General features: G+C 39.9%; 1 protein-coding gene across 7 annotated transcripts in view; it reads left to right on the top strand.

Annotated features, from left to right (window-relative positions):
• Positions 1 to 15981, top strand: part of ZFAND6 (zinc finger AN1-type containing 6) — a 70835-nt gene that overhangs the window by 25099 nt on the left and 29755 nt on the right. Inside the window, exon 2 of one of the 7 annotated variants that reach the window (XM_084767633.1) lies at positions 13662 to 13822. The exons of the other annotated variants lie outside the window; for them this stretch is intronic. The gene's annotated coding sequence lies outside the window, so the exon portion shown is untranslated. The remainder of the gene's footprint in view (positions 1 to 13661; positions 13823 to 15981) is intronic. 7 annotated transcript variants of the gene reach the window in all.

Raw genomic sequence — 15981 nt, 5'->3', positions numbered from 1 at the left:
TAAGATCTTAAACAGAGAAAAAGAGATAAGAGATTATTAAATAATGTTCCAGGCAAATAAAAAGCAGGTAAGATATATATACCTGAAGCTAAGGCATTACACACAGCTCAGCTTTTTTATTCCCCTTTTTAATGATTTTTATGGATGGAACCCAGGGTTGTACTTGGTGAGGAAGTGCTATGCCACTGATTCACTTTTCCAGCTGAACTGAGAATTTTTCTAAAATAATGATCTCAAGAACTCTGGTTATTTCATCATGAGCTGGCTGGTTTTCATGTCATCTTAACACAAGCTAGAGTAATCTGAGAGGAAGGAGCCTCAATTGAGAAAATGCCTGCCATTAAGTCCAGGCTGTAAGCAAGCCTGTAGGACAGTTTCTTAACTAGTGATTGATGTGTGAGGACCCCACCCATTGTGGGCTATGCCACCCCTGGCTGCATGCTACAAGAAGCAGGCTGAGCAAGCCATGAAGAGCACACCGGTAAGCAACACCCCTCTGTGGCCTCTGCATCAGCTCCTGTCCCCAGGTTCCTGCCCTGACTTTCTTACTTTCTTGATGTGGAATCATAAGCCAAGCCAACCCTTTCCTCCCCAACTTGCTTTTGATCATGGCGTTTATCACAGCAGTAGAAGTCTTAACTGAAACACATGTATCTTTTTCTTTTTCTTTTTTCTTTTCTTTTCTTTTTTTTTTTTTTTTTGAGACAGGATTTCTCTGTGTAGCCTTGGCTGTCTGGACTTCCTTTGTAGACCAGGCTGGCCCGGAACTCGCAGAGATATACCTCCCTCTGCCTCCGGAGTGTTGGGATTAAAGTCATGTGCCTCCATGCCTGGATGACACATGTATCCTTTACTTGAGGTGAAGGTGTTATTCTGACTGGGCAAGCTATCCTTCTGATGGACTTCCTCCTTCTCCTCGTCTTCTTTGAAGATTTATTTATTATGTATACGATATTCTGCCCGCAGGTCAGAAGAGGGCAGCAGGTCTCATTTATAGATGGTTGTGAGCCGCCATGTAGTTGCTGGGAATTGAACTCAGGCCATGTAGAAGAGCCATCTCTACAGCCCCGAAAAGATCAAGATTGTTTTTGTGAAGTTGTTGTTGTTGTTGTTGTTGTTGTTGTTGTGAGACAAGGTTTCCTGTGTAGCTTTGACTGTCCTGGACTTGCTTTGTAGACCAGGCTAGCCTCAAACTCACAATGATTTACCGGTCTCTGCCTCCCAAGTCCTGGGATTAAAGGCGTGCACCACCACCACCTGGCTCTGATGGACTTCTTATACCCACCAAAGAGAGCTGGGAGAGCGGAATGCCCATGGAGCACCCAGGCCTTGGGCTGCCCTCTTAGTGTAGCAGACCTTTCTGGGCTCCTCTCCCAGTGTGGGAGCAAAACATGGGCAGTATTCTCATGTGGATCAGGTTCTCACCCTCTGGAAATAATTGGGGCACAGAGAGTAAGTGAATGAAGCTTAGAAGTCTTTTCTCCCCAAGAGAATTTTCCTGTGTACCACAGCTTTTCCACTTAACCTTAGATGTAGTACCAAAACTGGAGTGAAGCCATAGAGTACTCGCTTTGCTGGTTAGGTTACACAATAGACATTTTCGTAAGTGCAATGAACTAAATATGGACCTAAGACTTAAATGTGACATTCTGAAAATTGTGATTCCTCAAACGGGTGATTTTGAGAAGTCCTGTAGGGGTCTAGCTCATGCTGCCTGTACAAAGGAGCCTCTCAGGGAGGGCTCTTGTATATTCCCACCAAAACCACCACCTAACTTTTTCTGGACAGCTGATGTCATAGGTGCTGGTTGCAGGAGACTGTCTCTTCTGTAGTCTGCAACAGTTTCTTAGAACTATTTCCTTGCTCTATCTATTTTACCCAAGAAACTTAACTTTTATTTGAAGACAGTATGGTGAGCAAAGAGGAGACTAGGTTTTCTTTATACAAATTTCTATTTTTCTGGATTGGAGAGGGGGAAAAACAAAAAGCACTTCTGGCTCAAACAAGAGAACCAGAATTTTGATGCCCAAGCACCACATAAAACTGCAGGGTGCAGCAGGACACCTGTAGCCCCAGTGCTGAAGACAGAGGTGGGATCCCTGGGAGAAACTGACTAGCCAGACTGCTCTGGATTCTGCTTAAGAAATTCTGTCAGCCTCTGGCCTCCATGTTTGTACTCAAACATGCACATGTACCCACAGGTGCACATACATGACATATATATACATTTGGACAACTTCTGGGTGGCCTTGGAAATGGATTACACTATTATGGGCACCTTTCTGCTCATCCATTCACTTAAATTTCCATTACCATCCTTTTCCTTCGTTGTGTCCATGAATATTACATGCTTAACTGAAGATAGAGTTTGTGCTATTATTGTGTGTAGCATGTATGTGGAGATCAGAGGACAACTTTGCAATTGATTCTATCCTTCCATCTTTTCTTGGGTTCTATGTTTCAAAGTCAGGCTGCCAGGCTGATTTGGTAAGCACCTTTACTTGCTGCATTATCACTGGCTCTCATTTTTTTTGTTTTTAATTTTTGTCTTGTTGCATGAGTTTAAAAATGCTACAGTGTCACATAGTTGTACCAATTAGGTTTCATGTGAAAATTGTGTCCATTCTTCCTTTTGCCTTTTCCTATCTTGATTCTGTGAGTTTTGAAAGTAACATTTGAAATTGGAAGTCCCTGTGCCCCTTTTATTTAATATTACATTTGTTCAGCAGTTCACAATGAAATGGACCATTATCAGGAGAGTAAGTACTACTGCGTTCAGTCAAGATAGACCAGCTTGGTAACTTCTTCATACATGCTTTAAGATCCACCTCCATATATTTTTACCTAACTTCCCCCCAAAATTGTGATTTTTGAATATTGAGTATTATTTTGAGTATTGGTAATTTGAGTATTACCATAAAGATTTAGTTATCCTTCTAAATAGTAAGGTGGCGCTAAATACTACTTGGTCCCTGCCAATTTTTTATGATTAGTTAATAATCACTTCTTTTTAAAAATTTTAATTTAAGGTAGAGCCTCAGGTCAGTGCCCTCAGCTTATTGTCAAGCCCGAGAATGTCCTTGCATTTTTGGTCCTCCCTCCTGAGTACTGGGGTTTTAGGTGTGTGCCACTGTGCCCAGTGTATGTAGTGCTTGGGGTTGAGCTCAGGGCTGCAGGTGTGCCGGTAAGACATTCTACCATTTGAGCTATATCTCAGCCCCAGCATACTTTGTTATGTCTCCCTAACCAAAAACATTTACTAAAACTGAAATTGCAAGTGCTGTTTCTCTGAAGTTTACAACACTGCCTTCCCCCTCCCTTTCATCGAATTCTTTTGGGAATGCAATGACTCAAAACTCAAAAAAAGAAACATTCTAAAAGTCAGCATTAGGTAGGCATGGTGATCGCATGCCTACCTCAGCATTCTGGAGGCTTAGGCAGGTGGCTTAGAAGTTCAAGGCCACCCTGTGCTACTTAGTGAGACATACCAAAAAACAATGAAAAGTTGTAGTTTCCAGAATCACTAAATGTAGGTTCCTCCCACTCTTCCTTCTTGTATTTTGTTTTTGTTTTCAGACAGCATTTCACTGTGTAGCCCAAGCTGGCCACAAACTTTTGACAGCCTTCCTGCCTCATCCCAGTCTCCTTGACAGTGTGAGCCAGATTTCAGTAAGCATCAGCTTTCTTATATAACATCTAAATGAGTATTTTTGTTTTATATTTCATTTGTTATTTTGTGTATGATGTGCATAAGGCTGCCCAAGTACCATGTGTGGAGGCAGAGGAGAACTCTGGAGGTATTCAGTTCTCTCTGTCCACCACCTGCATCCTCAGGCTCAGTGAGCGACCTCTCTGGTAGTATAGGAATATTTCTCAAACTAAGGATTAACAAGGCTGAAGGATATTTTTTGGAGGCATACACTTTGGCCTGTTAGTGAACTGAAATATTTTGAAGTTACCACTTTCACAATAATTTAAAACCATTTTCACTTCCACTTTAGATATGTACTTACTGTGTTCCTTCAGTGTTAAACATTGCCTTTCCCTATGATTCATGTAGTGTTAAGAATCCTCAAGAACCCTGGGTGTGGGGGTGCATGCCTTTGATCCCAGCCCTGGGCAGGCAGAGGCAAGCAGATCTCTGGGAGTTCAAGGCCAGCCTGGTTTACAAATAGAATCCAGAAGAGCTCTGTTACACAGAGAGACCCTGTCTCCAAAACCAAACAAATAAAAACAAAAAATAAAACAAAGAATTCCCAAGAGCTACCGAGGAAGTGCTGGCTTTGAGTGGTTTTCAGAAACCAGTTCTTTAGGAAGAGAGTAGTAAGGGATTTGCATCTCTGATGCTTTTGGTTCTGGGCTTTGAGACACCCACTCACAGTCACATAGCAAAAGATATTCATTGATCATTTCAGAAAATTTCCAGTGTTTTAAATTTTATCTCTTGAGATCTTTGATTCCCATTCTTCTTTATTTTAAAAGAAACAAACAAAGCTTTGTTTTGACTTCTGTTTTTAACTTACTTATAGTGGGCAGCTGTGTGTAGAGGTCAGGACACCTTTTGGGAGTTGGTTCTTGTTCATCTTCTTAAAGCAGTCTTTTTTGTTTCTGCTTCTCTATACTCCAGGCTGCGTGGCTATGAACTTCCATAGGAATGCTAGTATTGTAGGTATATGCTATCACATCCAGTTTTTTAATGTGGGTTTTAGGGATTGAACTCAGGCTTCAGGCTTGTACAGCAAACACTTTTACCCTCTACACCATCTCTTTAATCTTTGGTTCTAGCCAATTTAAAGGTAGGCCTTGGGGACTTTGACTTCCTTGTATTGAGGCCAGTGCTGGAATCTAGTAGATTTTTCAGGTTTAAGACCAATAAAGAGTTTTTACTGAGCCCTGTGCTAGAGAAATGGAAATTGGGTACTAGCTAACTTGAGAAAGCCCAGTACCTAGCAGTTCATTTTGTGGCTTTTCAAACCACAAGCCAATTAGAAGAGAAAAGCCTGCTCTTGGGGTGGAAGGTCTTCCTACTCCAGGAGCTTGAGTTGTCAAGGTTATGGCCATGCAGTGTAGAGGTCAGGTCAGTGCAGATCAGTCTGATGATAAGTAGGTTCAGAGTTAATGTGTTTCTACTTTTTCTTCTGGTTAAGGCAAACAATGAATTAGTAATGGTAGTAATGATTTTTTAGCATTTAAAAAGTGAAAATACACATATGTGCATTGTAGTGGGGTGAGAAGGAGACTATATTCTTCACACTTGTAATTTTTTGTTGATTTTTTTTTTTATCTTAAATCGCTTTTGAGTATCATTTTTGGTACAAATTTTTGAAGAGAATAAGATCAGAAAATCTTGTCAATAAAAGATTTGTTATCTACTACATTTAGACTGTGATAGTTTAATTTTCTGCTGATTATTTAAGGATAGAAAAGAAAGAAAGGTAATTTAGACCAGGTTAGTGTATGCTATACTGTTACAGCATTCTGTCACTGATTCTATAAAACTTAATAGTGGGAAAGATGTTGGTAACCTGAATTTTGTGAGAGTGATTGTATTTGGTGTACTTTCTGTATAAAGTGGGAAAATGTAAACCAAGTATTACCCTACCACACAAACTCTAATGTGTCTGTTAAAACATCTGTTTTAAATGGGTAGGCTGGAAACTAGAGATGCCATGCAGTGATGAACAAGACAGGCTCAGAGTGTAGTGGGGTGAATTACCGAGTGGAATATGCCTAGTGACCTGAGAAACGGCTGTGATTCTATATCTAGTTTTCTTCACATATATTTATCCCACTACCAGCACATAGCATTTGTGAGTTAGCTGTCAGCCAGCATGAGTGGTCAGAGGAGCGTGTAGGGAAATAAAGGCTTGGGTTATTTATCCCAATAAATTCTTGGGAGCTTTGTGTTTAAGAGCTCTGTCACTACTTTTTGCTGTTGCTGTTTGGTGAATGGTAGAATTTAAATTTTACATGGTGTTCTAACTGGTTAAGACTTGGGGAGAGGCTTATTGTCTACACAACTAGATTGGTCTTGCAGTTTATTTCCTTCAAGACTACACATTTTACCTAATGAGTGATTTGTGTTCAGGAAGGTGATTAATCTGGAAGTAGGTATCTGGACAGTACTAATACACTTATAACTCTGAGAGAATGGAGAATAATTTTTGGACTTGAAGGGCTAGTCTTTTAAAAGCCAGCTGTTGTGATATTTCTTTTCACTTTTAACCATTTGCAGTGTTCTGTATGTAAGTCACATTTTAAACCTTTTTTTTTCCTGGTTTTCCGAGACAGAGTTTCTCTGTGTAGCCTTGGCTGTCCTGGACTCGATTTGTAGACCAGGCTGGCCTTGGACTCAAAGCAATCCACCTGCCTCTGCCTCTCCAGTGGTGGGATTAAAGATGTATGCCACCACTGCCCGGCCGTTTTAAATTTTTTAAGAGACAAAATAATTTATTTTTTAAAGACTTAAACATAATTGTAAAACATAAGAATTCAAGATTCAGTCTGTTTCATATACAAAATAGGATAACCTAATAAGTATGTAATTAATCCTTTCAAATACATGTGCTAAGAAACAGCCTTAGTTTCTTAAATTATTTAAGAATGTCATGTATGAGTACTGTATTTACATATTTCCTTCTCCCTCTCCTTCCTCCAACTTCTCTGCCCTTTCTCAAATTCATGGACTCTTATTCTTTAATTATTGTTGGTTTGGCTTTTTTGAGACAGGGTTTTTCTGTATAGTTCTGGCTGTTCTGGAATTTGCTGTGTAGACCAGGCTAGCCTCAAATTTATAGAAATCTGCCTGCCTCTGCCTCCCAAGTGCTTGGGGTCAAAGGCGTGCTCCACCACCATTCAGCTTAATTATTAGTGTTCACATAAATTTGTAAATACAATATGTTGAGTTCATTTATTGTTGATCATACATACACACATGTATGTATGTATGTATGTATATGTTTTGGACTGACTGCTTAGGACTGGATCTCCTTTCAAGGGGTTTGTCTCTTGAGCAGATGGATTCTCTCTCTCATCAGTGCTTAATTACCTGTAGTGTTTCATCTAGAGGTGGGGTTTGTTGAGATTTCTCCCATTCATGTTGGCAAAACACCATTTTTAAAATTTAATATTAAAAATAAAACAATCATCTCATTTAGAAATGAGGATCTTCTCTTTTTAGAAAGTAAAACACTTGATTTAGTCCTGGCTCTCTCCCCAGTTTATACTTTGTTTTTATTTAATTGTACATTCATAAGAACAAAGTTGGTTATAGCTGTAAATACTCAATCTTATTTGGAATAAAAGTATTTCCTTCATAAAATATAAACGTACAAGTAAAACATGATACAGCAACACCAACATTTTGCTTGTGAAGGTGATACAGTATAGTGTGTTTAGTGATTTGTTTTTGTTTTTGTTTTTCCCTATTATAAAGAACTTCCTGCAGAAGGACAGAGGCTATTGTTACCAAGAACTTGACTCTTTCACTCAAATTCCTTATTTTAAATGGAAAATCATTAGTTTCTGTAGAAATTTGGCTGTTGGAACAGGGCACAGAAAAACCTTAAATATCTCAGGCATTTGGCTACAGAAGTGTTTTCTTGAGACAGGAGGGAGAAAGTTTTTTTGTGAGTGTTTTTGTTTGTTTGTTTTTTCGAAACAGGGTTTCTCTGTGTAGACCAGGCTGGACTTGAACTTACAGTAATCCGCCTGCCTCTGTCTCCCAAATGCTGAGTTTTAAGACATTCGTCAATGGGTTTTTTTCCTCTGCAGTCTTCACAGTGAAGACATGATTTTGGCGTCGGGCGGGGGAGCCTGTTTCTAGCTGGAAGCCCAACCGGCAAGGCCTCTGTGTAGCATTCTGCATTGCTGTGCTGTAAACTCTACAGCTTCCTGAGAGACCTTGATCTTCTCCAGGTTGACTCCCAGCCTCAGCTGCTCCAAAGATGTACAGGCCACTTATGTTGGCCCCAGAGGATATAATGTGGCAGAGTTGGCATGTGCCGAACCGCTGGGCCCCACATTTATTGTATTTTGAGATGGAACATCTCTATTTACCAGGCCGTCTTGAAACTCAGTATTAACCTGAGCTGCTTGGAATTTGCCATCCTCTTGCCTTAGCCTCTCAATGCTGTAGTTACAGGTATGGGCCTTCTTACCTGGAGAGGAAACTGTGTGTGTGTGTGTGTGTGTGTGTGTGTGTGTGTGTGTGTGTGTGTGTGTGTGTGTCTGTGTGTCTGTGTGTGTGTGTGTCTGCTGTGTTACAGGTGTAGGCCTTCTTACCTGGAGAGGAAGCTCAATTTCTGTGTCTGCCTGTGTCTTTGTGTTAGAGTGTCCACGCCTGTATTTCTTAAATCTGGTCTTTCAGGTTTAAATTAGGTTAAATTTTAGGTTTGAGTTGGTCTGGTTTTATTCATAGTGTATGTCATTCTGATTCTTTTATGACAGTATCATCTACCTGCTGCATTCAAGGAAGTGATCATTACATTTAGATATTAGAGAAAATATATGAAAGCAAATAGAGAGGTCTGGCAGAGGTGTATGTGTGTGTGGGGGGGGGCACGCACACCAGGGTTCTCTGTGTAATCCTAGCTGTCTTTAACTCACTTTGTAAACTGGGATTGGCCTCGAACTCACAGACATCTTCCCTTTGCCTCCCAAGTGGTGGGATTAAGGGCATGTGCCACTCTGCAGGGGGCTTGAGATAGACGATTTAACCTACTTTTTAAAAAGTACCTGGGATAGGAATCAAAGGCAGGGATTGAGATAGGAGTGAGAAAACTTTGCTATTAAAGTGTTTTGTAAAATCTGGTAATGTGTGCTGTGGACTTTGATCCATCAGAGCAGCCTATTACAGAGACTGCCTGAAAGTAGGCATAGAGTAGCTGTAAAGCAAGGCCTACAAAGAAGCAGCAGAGGGACTAGTAGATATTCTGCCTTAGATGGCCACTACCTGGTGGAAGCTGGATCCAGTTTAGCACAGGAAGCTGAATGCTTCCCTGTTCTTGTTAGCCCAGTGGGCTCCAATTCCTGCTTCTCCCTCTACGAGACAAAGCAGGGTACACGATTTGTCACTCTCCTTTCTCCTGTGTTTATTGTGAAATTTTCCTAGAACAGAGAACTGCTGCTTTAGGCCTCTCAGCAAGTTTTAAGGAAAGGAAGTTATGAGCAGGGTGAGCATATTGTCTTTGGTCCTGAGGAACAAATCTGTAAACTTGCAAAGCAACACTCTACTACTGGGCCATACCATTTACTCAGTTGTTTTTTTGTTTTGTTTCGTTTTGTTTTTAGCTTTAGTTTGTTTGTTTTTATATCACTGGAGTGCTTGTGATTTATCTCTGGTGTTTTGATGTCAATGATTAGCCTTCTGTGGCTTTCTTCTCCAAGTGCACAATTCTCTGTAGTCAATGTGTGTTCCTCAGCATTTATTGGCATAACAACGTTATTTTTAGGCAGAAGATACATCTTGATATTTTTTGTTGATGTTCTTGGTCGATCATTAGCTGTTGGTTTGCTTCTGCCTTGCTACCTGGCAGAAATTAGCTGAAGTTGGAGTTTTTAGCAAGGAGACATTGCAGATTAGAGACGGTGCTCTGGGAGGTTTACCTCTTCAACTTCAGTGAAGCATGGCAGAGGCTCCACCGTACAGTAAGGAAGGTGGAGCGAGGAAATCTCAAATCTGTGCAGCACAGCTTGTCATTTGTACGGCATGTGTCAGTGAGCACTGGTCTGTGGTGTTCTGTCAGACCCTGTTTCCTATAGGTCATTGTGGGTGTTGACCATAAGTCAGCTCAATTTAGACTGGGGCTTGAATACAGTTGTAAGATAGGAAACTGGTTTTGTTTTACTAGATGCTTGTGATCATTAGAATATCAGTTTCTAGCACTTTCTAAATATTCTGAAATTTAAGCATATAAAAAGTTACAGAGCCATGTAAATAATTCCTGTGTGCCACTTAGCAGGGTCTGACCTCCCTTAATATTTTGCCAAAAGTATTATGTATTTTATTCTAGTCACAGTGTTCTTTGATTGTGGTTGTTGGTTTTTGTGGCTATATGTGCACAATTCAACACACACACACACACACACACACACACACACACACAGAGAGACAGTTTCAGAAGTCATTCCTTAGGAGACATCCACTTTGTCTTTTGAGGCAGATTTGGGTTCCCTGACTTGGGGACAGCCTACTAGACGAGGCTGCCTGGCCAGAGACTCCCAGGGCGCCTCCTGTCTGACTTGCCAGCGTTGTACTCTTCTGTTTCTTGTTCTTTTTGGTTGGGGTGGTTTGTTTGTTTGCATGGGTTCTGGGGATCTAACTCAGGTCCTGTTGTTGCCCAGCAAGCATTTCTATCAACAGTTGGTGTTTCTCCTGGCTGGAGAGTTGACTTGTGTGCATCATATTGTATTACCGTGTCTTCTTTCAGCATATGAACATTAATGTGAGCCAGACATGGTGGTGAGCACGCCTTCAATATATTTTATTAATTTATTCATATTACATCTCAATTGCTATCCCATCCCTTATATCCTCCCATTCCTCCCTCCCTCTCATTTCCCCTTACTCCCCTCCCCTATGTCTGTGACTGAGGGGGACCTCCTCCCCCTGTATATGTTCATAGGGTATCAAGTCTCTTCTTGGTAGCCTGCTGTCCTTCCTCTGAGTGCCACCAGGCCTCCCCATCCAGGGGACGTGGGTTAGCACGCCTTTAATCCCAGCACCCAGGGAAGCAGCGGCAGGCAGATTGCTGTGAGTTCGAGGCCACCCTGGACTACAAAGTGAGTCCAGGATAGCCAAGGCTACACAGAGAAACCCTGCCTCAAAAAACCAAAACCAGAAAATAGCCAGCCAAACAACAACAACAACAAAAAACTGTTAACTTATGCCCTTCCTAAATTCAAGGATATTATATTTTATAAGGACATTATTGTTACCAGATTAAGAAAATATAAAACCAATATTCTCTAATTGTCTGCTTTAACTAGTTTTCTCAATAATCTTTATTTTGGCTTTTTGTTTTGTTTGTTTGTTTGTTTCATTTTGTTTTTTGAGACCAGGTCTCTGACACACAGTCTGGTTTGAAACTCATGTCAGTCCTCCTGCCTCAGTCCTGGTGATAGGTGCATACTTATGGACCACCAAATTCCCAACTCCCAACTCCAGTAAATGTTCATTAACTTGTTTATTTCAGTCCCAGAAATCTAACCTGGACCACTCCTTGTCATTTTCTGCCACATCTCTTTGTCCTCACTCATGTTCTTAGAGACATTTCCTTTGTTTGTTTATGTTCTTAGAGGCACCGGTTCTTCTGGAGTGGCAAACTTATTGTAGAATATCTGTCAGATTGGGCTTATCAGTGTGTTTATGACTAAGGTTAGGAAATGCCTATCTATGGTATCAGCGTCTCTTTATACCACATTAGGAGGTATGTGTCCACCCATGTCTTAGTCAGGGATTAATTTGGGTTTTCTGATTAGTATGCGATCTGCTGGGGTCTTTTTCTTCAAAGTTAATTTCCTGTTGTACTGTCACACTGTCACCAGGGTGGAGATACAGCCTGAAACTCAGTGTATAGCAGCCCTCATATAACCTCTGTCTACCAGCTTTAACCCTTTCTGATAATTTTTCCTGAATCATCTACAACAGTCAAAGTGACTCAGATGATTAGTCTCTGGTCTTTAATTGTGTGAGCTCAAAGATGCAAGAGGGAACCTGTTTCAGCTGTTGTGCCCCCTTTAACAGTAGTGTTGGACAGGAAGCTGTCTCCTACAGTTTGTGGATTGTTTTAAGCACTTTTGCACCATCTGAGATAAACCTGCTCTTTTTCTCTTTCACTGTTTTCTTTTCTTGAGATTGCTCCCTCCAGATCTCTATAATTGTTACTCCAAAGAGAGAGATGGCTTTCCTAAATTTATAGCCATTCTGTCATGTTCCTGATAAAGCTGATTTACTAGTGTTGTACTTGACTATCTGATACTCAGTTCCAGACATGGCTTGCTGTAAATAAAGTTGATCACTGTGACCTGTCATCTGATCAAGCCTGAGGCTCAAGAGCACTGGGTTAAGGAGACAGAAAGATCCAGCCTTAGTTCCAGAGTCTGCAAAGAGTGTGCATGTAGAGACTTCTGTAGGAAGGAGGGTGAAGCGTGTCTGCAGAACTCTTGGGTGAAAGGTATTCTAGGAAGTTACAGACTTTGTGAAATATTGAAGTATTTCTTCGATCTTTTGTGTTTGTGTAGATTAAAAAGAAATATTTGTTTTAAATAAACTTATGTCTTTATAGCATAGCATAACATATATGCAGTATTTCAGCATTAGATAATGCCAAGTATTAAAATATTTGTAAAAATTAGTGACTTTGAAAGGTATTTCTTGTGTTTTTTTTTTAAGTCATCCTGCATCTGTTAAGTATTTATCCTATATTTATGAAATAGTAAAGCCTGTCCTAAACTTTACTATGGATAATGAGAACAGTATACATATATTGAAGCCAGTGTGCATATACAAGAAAGATGATTATCTGGATTTTCAAGAACAATTTTATTGAAATTTATTTTGCCTGAAGTTTCTTGCCAATAAGAAAGAAAAACATTGAGCCATCTAAGCCTAAAATCTGCCTTTGTATAGCTCTGTTTTGTAGCAGTAAGGCCAGAATTTTAAAAATGGATTGGATAAAGATAAGGGCAATAATACTGCTTAAGAGTACTCAGCATCAGTTTTCTTACATTCTTGTATTTATTGTGGAGGATATGGTTGGAAGAGGGTACACATACACCAAGCCATGCATGTAAAGGTCCAAGGACAGCTTGAGTCGGTTCTATTTTCACTGATGGGTTCTGGGGGTCAAACTCAGATCTTCAGGCTTTGCTGCAAGAGCCCTTACTACTTGATCGCTCTTTGTAGTCCCTGCATCAAATTCTTAAATAATATATGTCATTTTCATATAGGAGTATAAATTTTTAATGGAATCTTCTCTAAAATATTTCTATTTATTTCTGCAATTGAAAATGTCATTATGACTGCTTGAAATGGAAATAGGATTTTATATTACCTATGGTTACCTCCTAATTTGTAAACATTGTGGTTTTCTTGTGTTTTAACAGTTCAGTTTGAGTAGGATTACATGTTTCTTACAGAAATGTAGTCTTTATTTTCCGTAGAAGCCCCCCACTTTATTCATCTGCAGTAGTGGTACTGTAGGGACAGAAACGGGGGACCTGGGCTACAGGTCTTTATAGCTCATGTCAAACAAAGCTACTAACTCCTACTGTCAGAACAAGATTAGGACCTCTGCCTCTCAGAGCTGTGACAGAGCTATCCTTGGAGCACTGAAGGGCCTCTACTACTTGTGAAGATGTGGCAGTTATTCTAAATAAATTGCTAAGCATCAGAAAAATTAAGGAATACCTAGTTTAACTAACTTTGGGTTAAATGATTATAAAAATAACTCTTGCTCACATAGCCTACGCTCCGGGGTAGAAGAATTGGTAGGCTGTGGTTATGTATTACTACATTTTTTTCATTAGTGTCAATACCCCCTTTTTGTGTCACTAACATAGTGAAGGCATTCTCTTAACTTTTAGATTATTAAAATGTGATAAATTTACATGATAAATTTTAACTGTCTCAACTCTGTTTCATGTTAAATGTGTTACAGGAATGAATCTGAAGTCTGCTGCAGTAAAACACTGAAGGCTTTAAAATGTTTTCTTGCATAAAACTCAAACTTTAAGTAGCTGCTTATGAGGATAGGGAAGGCAGGAAGCTAATGTCTGTCTCAAGACACAGGACAGCTGTTTGCTCATCAACCTCAACTGTGTGAGTAGAGATTCAAGCCTGTAACCCTATGTAAGTGGACGTAGAACTTAATTTTTTTTAAAAATCAAAAGTAAGTGAAGACACATTTAAGTTAGCATCATAAGACTTTAAGGCCTCTTGTTTCTGGTGGGTAGGATTTGAGGGGTGAATTGAGTAGTATGTAATTATTGTTAGCAGTTACACAATGCTGGTGACCACGTAACTTGAAGAAATTATCCTGAGTTCAGATCTGCATGACTAATTTTCTTATGAAGAAAAAGATTATTTTTTTAGATTGCTGTTTATTATATAATTAATTTCAGCCAATCATAAAATTTATTCTAGGAATTATGTGATACTAACATGGAAATTTTTTTCTTATAGTTTAGGAATTTAGAGAATTCTTATTTAGAAATTTAGGAATGCTTATTTCTTAAGTGCAGCTGGAAGTGTTTTAATATATGTTACTAAAGTACTTGCAAAAGATAAATTCATAGTGATGGGGGAAAAGGAATTTTCTCTTTTGCTAAGAGTTGTCACCTCAAGAATCCTCTTAAGAAGACACCTTTTTTCCTACTTCAACTTTTGTTGTTGTTGATGATGCATTTTAGGAATGAGGCTCCTCTAATTTGGATTCCCTTCTCTTCAGAAGATCCAGTGGCCGTGGTTAAGTGCCAAGACTATAGAGTCAGGCTATCCTAGTTTCACATCCTAGGTATTACTCTAATAGCCAAATGATATTGAGCAATCACTTAACACTTCCATGCCTCTGTAAAACAGTGATAATTTTCGACCTAACGCAGTAGTAAAGTTCAGTGATTAACAGCACTTGCCAGTGATTATCATTAATATTGTGAAGCCTCTTTTTCTTCTTTGAGAGGAATAACACTAGGAAATAAAAACCCTCAAAGTAAGAGCGTACTTTTCTTTAGTTTTTGTCATGCTGAGAATTGAACCTTGGGTCTCATTCATTCTAGGCAGGTACTCTTATCATAGCTCCATTCCCAGCCCCTGAATAATAGACGCTGGACTTAAATTTGTTTTTTGTTTGTTTTTAAAATATTTGTCTATTTATTTTAAGTAGAGGAGTGTTCTATGTGCATGTACACCTGCATGCCAGAAGAGAGTGTCAGATCCCAGTGTACATAGTTGTGAGCTACCATGTGGTTGCTGGAAATGGAACTCAAGACCTCTGGAAGAGCAGGCACTTCTCTTAACCACTGAGCCATCTCTCCACATATAACAAATGGAGTTGCATTTGTGAGTGAGTGAGTGTGTGTGTGTGTGTGTGTGTGTGTGTGTGTGTGTGTGTGTGTGTGTAGGTAGGTCGGTCAGAGAAGAGCTCGAAGGAGTCAGTTTTCTGCTTCCACCATGTGGGTCTTGGAGATCTAACTCATCTTGGCTGCAAACTTCTTTACCCACTGTGCCATCTCTCATCAACTCAAGATTAAAAATTCAGAAACCATGAATATATTCAGATAAGAAACATCCCAAGCACAGTGAGTGATGATGACCTTCACTCGTCTGTCCTCACACTCTGAACCTGCTGCCAATACCCACCCATTTCACAGTCTTGAGTCACATGAGGATTCTGACTTACTGTTTTGGACAGAGCTATTCTGCAGGGTAACACTGATGTTAGCCTGATGTTTATTGATGGCTCCATTCTGTCCGTCTTGCCTGATGTGGGTGCTAGAAACTGAGCTTGGGTCCTCTGCAAAAGTAGTACACTAATGCTTTTCAACTTCTGAGCCCTCTTTAACTTCTCTCCAGCCCTGTGGTAATAGTTTTTGAATATGAAATTGGTGGATGAGCAAGCATTTGTACAGATACTGAGATTTGTCATTATCTACATTTTGGATTGAAGTTCACCATCTGACCTCTGTGTTATGAAAATGAAGGCTAACCATATTCAGGTTGGCTCTTGGGGATCTAGAACAGTGTTTCCAAATGCATTTTAGCCATTTAAATTCCTTTGTCCAAATAAAATCTTTTTTAGAGATTGGGCATTGTGAAAATACCGGAAAGGAACTGTTGGAGCAGTATGCGGTGCCCCTTCGGTATTTTTTCTGCACCACTCCTCCACCTGCATACTTGATGGAACAAAACATACTTAGATCACATAAGCCTGGTTAAGAATTACCTAAGTGATAAGATTCACAAAAACTATGCACACTGTA

Source organism: Acomys minous (genome assembly GCF_964271855.1).
Source record: "Acomys minous genome assembly, chromosome: 2".
Classification (NCBI taxonomy): Eukaryota; Metazoa; Chordata; class Mammalia; order Rodentia; family Muridae; genus Acomys; species Acomys minous.
Note: the sequence above shows the minus strand (reverse complement) of the source record. Positions and strands in the feature narration are given on the sequence as shown.